Raw genomic sequence first — 10,910 nt, 5'->3', positions numbered from 1 at the left:
CACACACACACACACACACACACACACACACACACACACACACACACACACACATATACATATACATATATATATATATATATATATATATATATATATATATTTATTTATTTCATAAATATTTTTCATCACAATTGGGTTTGTGGGGAGCCATCCCTGCTTCAAGCTGTCACAGCACGGCACCAACACTTCAAACTAGTTAAAAAACCCAATACAGCAGATCTACAAGCACCTCACAGATCTACAAGCACCTCGCACATGCCAGGGACAGAGTTAGGTTGGCCTGCATAAGCCTTGCTGTCAACACACTATACTACACCACTCAGGCCACCAAGCCAGGTGTGGTCAATTAGTGCCTTCTTTTGATCAGTGGCTTCTGCTTGATGAGTGGCACCAGTCTGTCTTTGTTCACTGGTCAGTCAAGTTCACTGGGAGAGAATATGTTTCAGATCAGTGCAAGTGTATTTGTTTTCCATTTGGACTTACTGTGTTTTGTTGGTACAGTATGCGTGCGACTAACATATTTCTCATAATTCCAATTTGTTTGTTGTTTAATTAGCCGGATTGTGAATGCCCTGCATTTTTCTTTCATCTTTAGAACCACACGTGTGTAACAAAACAGAGTGGTGATCATTTGGTGTGGGTGAAGAGAAGAAAAACATTTCATTAAAGGAGTAGTTCACCCCCAAAGTGACTTTTTTTCTATTGAACTCAAGTCTCCATGGCGTGAGTAATACATTGAAAAAATAAGTCATTTTGGGGGTGAACTACTCCTTGAATGTCAGTTTTGTGGTGTTTTGACTGGACACCCTGAGGATATTGCCAGATAGATAGACAGACAGACAGACAGACAGACAGACAGACAGACAGACAGACAGACAGACAGACAGAGAATTGTAGGCCTTGCATTTATTTGACTTGGTTCCAACAGATGGCGAAAATAGCTAATCTTCAAGCTCACAATGCCTCACTGTTTGGACAAAGAGTTGAGGCGTTACATTTTGTAAAACACGGCCTTGTGAAAATAGCAGATCTACATGCTCACAACACCTCACAACGCAGGGCGGCGTGAGCATGTAGATCTGATATTTTCACAATTTCTGCCCCTAATATTTAATTTATCATTTTAAAAGTATTAAAAAGTCCTTAAATTGTCTCTTTAGAAATGTGCAGATAGCCTCTGTACACTGTTGAGTGGAAAAACAATGTTTCACATTGAGCTAAACATTTGGGACGACCCAAGATCATTTGGAGACCCCTCTAGGGGTCACATAGTTGAACCACTGACTTATAAGGGGAGTATGGAGACCCCTCTAGGGGTCCCATAGTTGAACCACTGACTTATAAGGGGAGTATATGAGGCTGGATCCGTCTGGAACACTGCACTAGGCTCTCGCCAGCTCTGTAGCTCTCCACACTTGAACAGTTGTGTCCTTAAATTCAATTATAATAATTAACCCCTGTGTATACGGGCAATAGTTTTACATGACTTTGTGTACACAGCCAATAGTTTTACATGAACATGTTCAGGCTTTAGTACTGTACTGTCTCGAATAGTTTTACATGAACATGTTCAGGCTTTAGTACTGTACTGTCTCGTGTAGCCCAACAGAGCCCATCACAGCACAACACGGCCCACCAGAGCCCAATACAGCCTATACCAGAGCCCAATAGACTCCAGCAAACCTAAGTCCAGCCCAGTCCTGCCCAATAGGAGTATAGACCAGGGAAGGGGGGTAGTTAGATGACTCCACCAGGCCATTACAGTGACTGTAATGGCAGACCAGGGTAGACAGGACTGCACCAGACTCCACCAGGCTGCTCCATGCTCCAGCCAGCTCTGTAGATCCTGTGTACACGGCACTCCTAACTCGAAAGGTCAAGGAAAAGGGTCGTTTTAGGCGTCAAAACAGGCCCTTTGTCCTTAAAATGAATAAAAAAATCCAAAAAATATGTTTTGTTTCAGGCAGGACACACGTTCCATATTTGAAGCATGCCCGATCTGATGGAATGGGTTTCGTGTCTCTCCGACACTTTGAACCCTTTACGATTGCGAAAAAGACACCGAAACCCGGATTTTTGTCCTTAAAATCAATAAAAAAATCTAAAAAAATCCGTTTGTTTTACGCAGGAAACACTTTTCATATTTGAAGGATGCCTGATCCGATGGAATGGGTTTCGTGTCTCTCCGACAATTTTAACCTTTTATGATTGCGAAAAAGACACGAAATTTGCACGCCACCAATACGATTACACATTCTTTCGGATAAAAGACACTTATTCTGACTTACTTTTTGACGCTGAATCCAACAAACCCGGTCTCGTGTCTCTACGACACTTTGAACCCTTTACGATTGCGAAAAAGACACCGAAACACGGATTTTTGTCCTTAAAATCAATAAAAAAATCTAAAAAAATCTGTTTGTTTTACGCAGGAAACACTTTTCATATTTGAAGGATGCCTGATCCGATGGAATGGGTTTCGTGTCTCTCCGACAATTTTAACCCTTTATGATTGCGAAAAAGACACAAAATTTGCACACCACCAACACGATTACACATTCTTTCGGATAAAAGACACTTATTCTGACTTACTTTTTGACGCTGAATCCAACAAACCCGGTCTCGTGTCTCTACGACACTCCTAACTCGAAAGGTCAAGGAAAAAGCCACTGTGTACACGGGCAATAGTTTTACATGAACATGTCTAGGCTTTAGTACTGTACTGCCTCGTGTAGCCCAACAGAGCCCAGCACAGCACAACACGGCCCACCAGAGCCCAATACAGCCTACCAGAGCCCAATAGAGTCCAGCAAACCTAAGTCCAGCCCAGTCCTGCCGAGTAGGAGTATAGACCGGGGAAAGGGGGTAGTTAGATGACTCCACCAGGCCATTACTGTCCAGACCTTGCTTGAATAGGCCAGACCAGGGTAGACAGGACTGCACCAGACTCCACCAGGCTGCTCCATGCTCCAGCCAGCTCTGTAGATCCTTGCACATGCGATTAACCACTGTGTACACAGGCAATAGTTTTAAGTTTTACATGAACCCTCAGAGGGACACTGTGGGCTTATCAAGTGGTCCATGGCCGGTTCTCAAAGTGAGGTCGGGGGGCCCACAGTGTCCCTCTGAGGGGACACGGCACAGACCGTGTACACGAAGGGCAGGAGCAAGTGTTCAAGTCCCATAGAATCTATGGGAAATGTACACAGGCGTGTACAAAGTCACCAGTAGTTTTACATGAACCCTCGAGGGACACTGTGGGTTTATCAAGTGGTCCAGGTCCATGGTCGGTTCTCAAAGTGAGGTCGGGGGACCCTCAGAGGGACACTGTGGGCTTATCAAGTGGTCCATGGTCAGTTCTCAAAGTGAGGTCGGGGGACCCTCAGAGGGACACTGTGGGCTTATCAAGTGGTCCATGGTCGGTTCTCAAAGTGAGGTCGAGGGACCCTCAGAGGGACACCGTGGGCTTATCAAGTGGTCCATGGTCGGTTCTCAAAGTGAGGTCGGGGGACCCTCAGAGGGACACTGGGCTTATCAAGTGGGAGCACAAAGTTGTTGATGGGGGTACTAGCTATAGTAGGATGATCAGGCTTGTCGAGGCCAAAGGGTGTACTAGAGTCTTAATAGGCACCATTAGGTTGTTCTAGGCCATTGTCTGCCCTTTAGCTGCTCACACAATTGAGACCAAACACTGTGTACAGGAGCCTTAGTTTGTGTGTACATGACCAATAGTTTTAAATGGATATTTCTAGTCCATCGCACACCGCTGCCTTGTGCACCCTTGGTTGGTTCGTCTTTGTTTGGGAAGGAGGGACTTTGAGGATGTACCTCACTTTGAGAACCGACCATGGACCACTTGATAAGCCCACAGTGTCCCTCTGAGGGTCCCCCGACCTCACTTTGAGAACCGACCATGGACCACTTGATAAGCCCACGGTGTCCCTCTGAGGGTCCCTCGACCTCACTTTGAGAACCGACCATGGACCACTTGATAAGCCCACAGTGTCCCTCTGAGGGTCCCCGACCTCACTTTGAGAACCGACCATGGACCACTTGATAAGCCCACAGTGTCCCTCTGAGGGTCCCCAACCTCACTTTGAGAACCGACCATGGACCACTTGATAAGCCCACAGTGTCCCTCTGAGGGTCCCCCAACCTCACTTTGAGAACCGACCATGGACCACTTGATAAGCCCACAGTGTCCCTCTGAGGGTCCCCGACCTCACTTTGAGAACCGACCATGGACCACTTGATAAGCCCACAGTGTCCCTCTGAGGGTCCCCCGACCTCACCTTGAGAACCGACCAAGGACCACTTGATAAGCCCACAGTGTCCCTCTGAGGGTCCCCCGACCTCACTTTGAGAACCACCACGGACCACTTGATAAGCCCACAGTGTCCCTCTGAGGGTCCCCCGACCTCACTTTGAGAACCACCACGGACCACTTGATAAACCCACAGTGTCCCTCTGAGGGTCCCCCGACCTCACTTTGAGAACCACCACGGACCACTTGATAAACCCACAGTGTCCCTCTGAGGGTCCCCCGACCTCACTTTGAGAACCACCACGGACCACTTGATAAGCCCACAGTGTCCCTCTGAGGGTCCCCCGACCTCACTTTGAGAACTGACCACGGACCACTTGATAAGCCCACAGTGTCCCTCTGAGGGTCCCCCGACCTCACTTTGAGAACCGACCACGGACCACTTGATAAGCCCACAGTGTCCCTCTGAGGGTCCCCCGACCTCACTTTGAGAACCACCACGGACCACTTGATAAGCCCACAGTGTCCCTCTGAGGGTCCCCCGACCTCACTTTGAGAACCGACCATGGACCACTTGATAAGCCCACAGTGTCCCTCTGAGGGTCCCCCGACCTCACTTTGAGAACCACCACGGACCACTTGATAAGCCCACAGTGTCCCTCTGAGGGTCCCCTGACCTCACTTTGAGAACCGACCATGGACCACTTGATAAGCCCACAGTGTCCCTCTGAGGGTCCCCCGACCTCACTTTGAGAACCGACCACGGACCACTTGATAAGCCCACAGTGTCCCTCTGAGGGTCCCCCGACCTCACTTTGAGAACCGACCACGGACCACTTGATAAGCCCACAGTGAGAACCACCACGGACCACTTGATAAGCCCACAGTGTCCCTCTGAGGGTTCATGTAAAACTACTGGTCGTGAACACCACCTAGGGCCTGTGTACATATGGCTCTCTGCTGCCCCCCATTGAGAAACTATAGACGGCACAGACCGTGTACACGAAGGGCAGGAGCAAGTGTTCAAGTCCCATAGAATCTATGGGAAATGTACGAAGTCGTGTACAAAGTCACCGGTTGGTACACGAGCCATAGTTTTTTTCCATTGTAGCTCCCTACAGTGTACACGACTTTGATTATTACAAAACAACTAAACATAATAGAATTCATATGTATTTCCCACAATTGTTTTATTTGTATTGATAGTTAAAAAGTGCACGCAAAAAATATATATTTTATTGAACATGTTTTGTCTAAAGTGCACAAGTCTGCCCGCCTGTCCCCCTGGCCATTTGGAGTGCTCTCCTTTTTTTCATTGGTTGAACAAATGTATTTAATTTAAGGTATTTGTTTTGTAGAAAGCAATATATTTTTTTCTAAATTAAGAGATGCTTATAAAATTTGGTATTTTTCCTTCTTTGATGTGATGCTATACACTAAAGACTAATTTAGCTGTGGACCTCCTTGAACCCCCTCAAGGACCCCTGGGGGTCCTCGGAACCCCACTTTGAGAACCACTGGCCTTTAAATAAAGACAAAAAGTAGTAGGATGAAAGATTAGACCTGCACACTGCCTCTTGCTAGTTCAAGACAATCATGTATTAGAGCAACATTACAATTTACTGCAATCCCTAACTTTTTGTCTCCACCAGTTGAAAGGCATGGGGAGAGACTCCGTTTTCAACCCTGTCCGTCCGTCCGTGTGTGAGTGTCTGTGTGTCTGTGCGTCCGTCCATCAGGTTTTACCAGCTAATCTCTGGCGCCGTTGGCCTGGTCACTGCCAAACGGTGCACACACACTCCCTGGATACCAATTCAGAACCTCTGCCCCACGTTTTTAATTCACATGGGCCTGTTCTAGCGCCACCATGAAGCAGACTTTTGCGAAACTAACTTTTGCCAGTACTCCTGCAGATTTTGTCCAAAAATCACACAAATCGGTAGACAGTATCTCTACAGGCAGCTTGTGATTACAGAGACATTCTGCATGCACATTCCCACTAGCTCAAGGAACAGCCACTCTTTTCACATTGGCCTGTTATAGTGCCACCAGCAGGTCGACTTTTGCCAAACACATTTTTGGATCAAAATGCCTCAAATCATGCATGCAATCATGTCACATTGCCGTTAAAGGCCAAAGAAAACATGACACCCTTTTCACATTTAGCGACGCGGCGGACGCGCCACCAGGACCAACCTGACCTGGTGGAGACCTGTGCTCGGAAGAGCACTGCTTCTAGTTTTTTTCTTTTGTGAATAGGACATTATTTTGACCACTCTACTCAGTAGCCTGGCTCCAGCCAATAGACCCGCCCACTCTCTGAGTGAACTGCATCTCTTGGTCTGGATATGTCATATGACGAGTCTCTTGATTCGGTTCAAAGCCGTATCTTGGCGAACCGACCAATGAATTCAAAGCAAGACGGAAAAAAATCTACAGAAACAGTGGAGGGAGGGGTGGCTGCGTGGCTCACCAGAGTTCTTAATTGCTCCCTTTGAACTTCAAAAGGACTCCGAACTGCAGGCATTGATTGAGCCATACAAGTGTCGAGTAGCTCGTTAGTGATTCTCTCTAATCAGTGAAACATCAAAGACACTGACCTGTTGGGTGCATGTCATTGAGGGGAGGGGGAGGAGGGATTGTTTTGTGTGCAAAAGTCAAACACAACCCTCCCACCAGATCGCTTGTGATTGGGAATTTCAAATTTTAAATCCCCTCCCCTTTGAAATCTCAACACAATGGCTCAGACTCTTAACTCATCGGGTGCCCACGAGGTGTCTACACGCCAATCTCTTTGATGTCTCTGGAGGCCCAGCCGCAGTGCCCACGACGCGTTTGACGCGTTTTACTGTACTGTAGTTACTGTACATTGCTACCGCAATGAAGGATCTACCACGGTGATCAAACACCAACCATATGGGAAAAACACTACATTTCCCAAAATGCAGCGCGGTACACGTGACCAGCATGTGCCGTCCCTGCAGCCACTCACAAGCTTCTATTTCCTACTCTATCGTCCCTATCGTCCCTATGTATCCTAGTATGTGATCATGACGAGTACTAGTATTTTCCCATGCGGAGTATCGGCGGAGAAACGTAACATAGCGGATTCTTCTCCTATTCTAGATTTTTCAATCATCATGTTCAATGCGCGGTCCTTTCTACCTACCGTGACACAAACGCTGTGGCCCAGGCTTAGTAAAACGTGGTCCTGACTGAAAGAAAACATTATCGTAAAAAGAAACAGGATGTCCTGGGATTACATTTACTCGGATCATGGATACTATTTTCCCAGTAACGCAGAGGTACGTAACATGGCGGATTCCTCTCCTTTTTCAATCACCAAAAACGTTCGCGTTCAAAACGCGAACCTTTCTACCGCCCGTGACACACACGCTGTGGCGTGTGTGTCACGTAAAAGCTGTCCTGACTGAAAGAAAAGATCATCGTGAAAATAAACTGTAGATACTTGGATTACATTTACTCAACGTATTACGGATACTTTTCCCACGACGTGAAGGTACGTAAATGACGTGTTGCCATGGAGACGGTGGGCCCCTGCGAGGGTAACCCTTGAATCACCGTGGGCACCGGACCCGATGTGTTAAGCTCCAGCGCAGAGTCTGAAATCAGGCTAGGAGTATAGAGTATGTTATGTTATGTTCCTGTGGTCAGGTAGGACACCTACAGGTTGAAGAGGGGTACTGCAGTAACTAAAAACAGAAGGTAATAAATCCATGCTGGAACATGAACGTTAATCTGATTGTATTGAATGTTTCCATTTCCCACAAAAGAATATTAAAAACTAAATGTATTAGTAGGACAGTATGAGTCACCAGAAAAAAGGATGTTTTTGATGACTTTATCCTGGTTAAAATGGAGTTTGAAGTTACAATGGGTGTGTATGGGAACAGGCCCAGACAGCATAATGCATTTCATATTAATCACACAGCTGATTAGACTTAATGAGCTTGACCTGAGGATTTAAAGTACACCACTATAAAGGAAACTGCAAAGATTTGGTTGTATTCAACATTTATTTTTTTATAAAAGTAGAAAAAAGGTCCACAGTAAATTGGAATTGTCTGATGGATATAAACATATTTGGTAAAATAATTTGTGACTCTCCCTCTGGCAGAGTCACCTTCCTTTGTTGCAAGGAACAAAAACAAATCACACAACAAATGCTTCACACAAAATTTAAATAATGCATAAGTAAAAGCAAAAACATGGCAATAATAATAATAAAAAACAGTAATAGACACTAGGACAGTGCAAATTGATTGTCATACAAATTATTGCAATCAATGATGTGTGTATTTGGCTTTGGACATTGGAACATTTAAATCAGACTTGCCTTTTAGGCTTTGTAAATAAAAGTTGCATAGAACATAAAAAGTTAAATGGTGCATTTATACAGCGCCACCTACTGCTCATCGGGAGCAACTGGGGGTTCAGAGTCTTGACTTAAATATACAAATAAATGACTGACAGTGACTGCGACCAATCATCAACATACATAATGGACTACGTCCAAAAATACAACAACCTCTTAACAGACACACGTCCATGAAGATGTCACATGACTCCTTACAGCAAGGGTCTTCAACAGGAGGTCTGGGACACGTAGGGGGTCCTCAGAGTTACTACAGGGGGTCCTCCAAATCTTTGTGTGATAGAAGCTTTTTTTTCTCCTTTTTTATATTAATCACTTCTTGAACCCTAGCGTACATATTCTGATAACTTTAGCCAAAAATAGCAGATCTACAAGCTCACAACGCCTCGCGCTGCGAGGCGTTGTGAGCTTGTAGATCGGCTATTTTCGGCAAAGAGCTTTGGTGTAGAAGAGAAAAAGAGCAGACTAAGTACAGAGCGAAAGGTCAAGTTTATTAAGTATTGACAGGTCAAGTGGTTAAATATCTGAAAACACAAATTGTCATGAAACCAAAACACACTGATGATTGTGCCGTCAAACAATGAAACTATATGGAATATATGGGTTGTGGGGGTCCCTGCTTCATCTCTCTCAACTAAGGGGTCCTTGGCCTGAAAACGTTGAAGACCCCTGCCTTACAGGGTATTGTTTGGACAAGAAATTGATTTGCCAGTGGATGTTATGCTAAACATAAGCAACAACGTCACATGCAATATAAACATGGAATGCATTTTTAAAGGTGAGTGCAGTGACCACTTATCCATTGCATCATATGGGCGGTGGGGTTCATTTGGTGCAGACCTGCGCCTGCATTGTAAGGCATCTATAGAGACACACAGGAACCTACAAATTCACACCCACAATTGAGACAGTGACACCACTTGGGGTAAGGGAGAACGGTGCACTGCAAGCCAGCCCATAGAAGTCAAACTGCAATTCAACTGTAGTTAGCCTACTTTTAAAATAATCCTACTTGAACTGAAGACAATATTGAAGTAAAAATATGTTTCCAAATGTATGGACTGTCTTAGTCAACATATGTTCTTGTTTTCTAAATAGATGAAGTGTTTAACATTTAATTTGATAGTTGAATGTGTTAGCCATACAGAGCAGAGGGGAGAGAGTAGACAGAGAACATGTCTAGAGCACCGCAGTGTGACATTATATTGCTTTGATAATGTAAACACATGTTTTCTCATGCCAATAAAGCCCTTTGAATTGAAATTGAAAATTGATTCTATAGAGACACGGACGCCTACACATTCCAGCCCACGACTGAAACACCACCACCACTTTGGGTAAGGGAGAACTGTGTACTGCAGCTGCATCCTTATGAGAGCCCCCCCCCCCCCTCCCCCCCATTTAGTTTTAGTCATATTTTTGTCATCTGATTTTATTTTTGTTTTAGTCGACTAAAATGTTATTTGGCGGCCATGATGGCATGCCTGATTTTATACTTGGGATGCGTGCTAAAAATAGCAGATCTACAAGCTCACAACCTGTCACGCTGCGACACATTGTGAGCTTGTAGATCGTCTATTTTCAGAGAGCAACACCCGAGCGCAACCAAACATAAAATGACTTGTCTTTTAGTTCTACTGGATCTCTTCTCCACTAATAGTCCCTCCATGACATTTTAAGAAATTGACAATTCTATATTTAGTCTTAGTTTTAGTCATCACAGCTCAGTGTTTGTTTAGCTTTTATTTAGTCAGTGAAAAAAGGTAGTCGACAGACATTTTTCATCATATTTTTAGTCGGTGAAATCAACACTACTTTAAGTACATTTTGATGCCAATACTTTTGCACTTTTACTCAAGCAAATTTGGAATTCGGGACTTTTACTTTTATCAGAGTATTTCTACGCTGCAGTATTGACTGTACTGTGGACATATAAAATATATATACCCTATATACCGTACATAAATATATACATAAACTGTGTTGCTGTCGGCTGGACACCTTGGATGTCCAAAATGCTTCCTGTGTTCAAACACACATCCATAGCAACCATATTGGTTGATGTCAACTCATCAGAGACATTATCTGTCCTCACAAAGACACACTGAGGAGGAGACATAAGGAAGCCTAAACCCAGGGTAGAGTGGTTCAGTGAATGTGGACTGGAAGGTGTAAATGTGTGTCAGTGAGTCCAAGGACACGTCATAGAAGGACAGAGTCCCAGCAGCATGGTCTACATACACTGCT

The sequence above is a fragment of the Nannobrachium achirus genome (assembly GCF_963921795.1).
Source record: "Nannobrachium achirus genome assembly, chromosome: 1".
Classification (NCBI taxonomy): domain Eukaryota; kingdom Metazoa; phylum Chordata; class Actinopteri; order Myctophiformes; family Myctophidae; genus Nannobrachium; species Nannobrachium achirus.
This window is presented reverse-complemented; position numbering follows the sequence as displayed.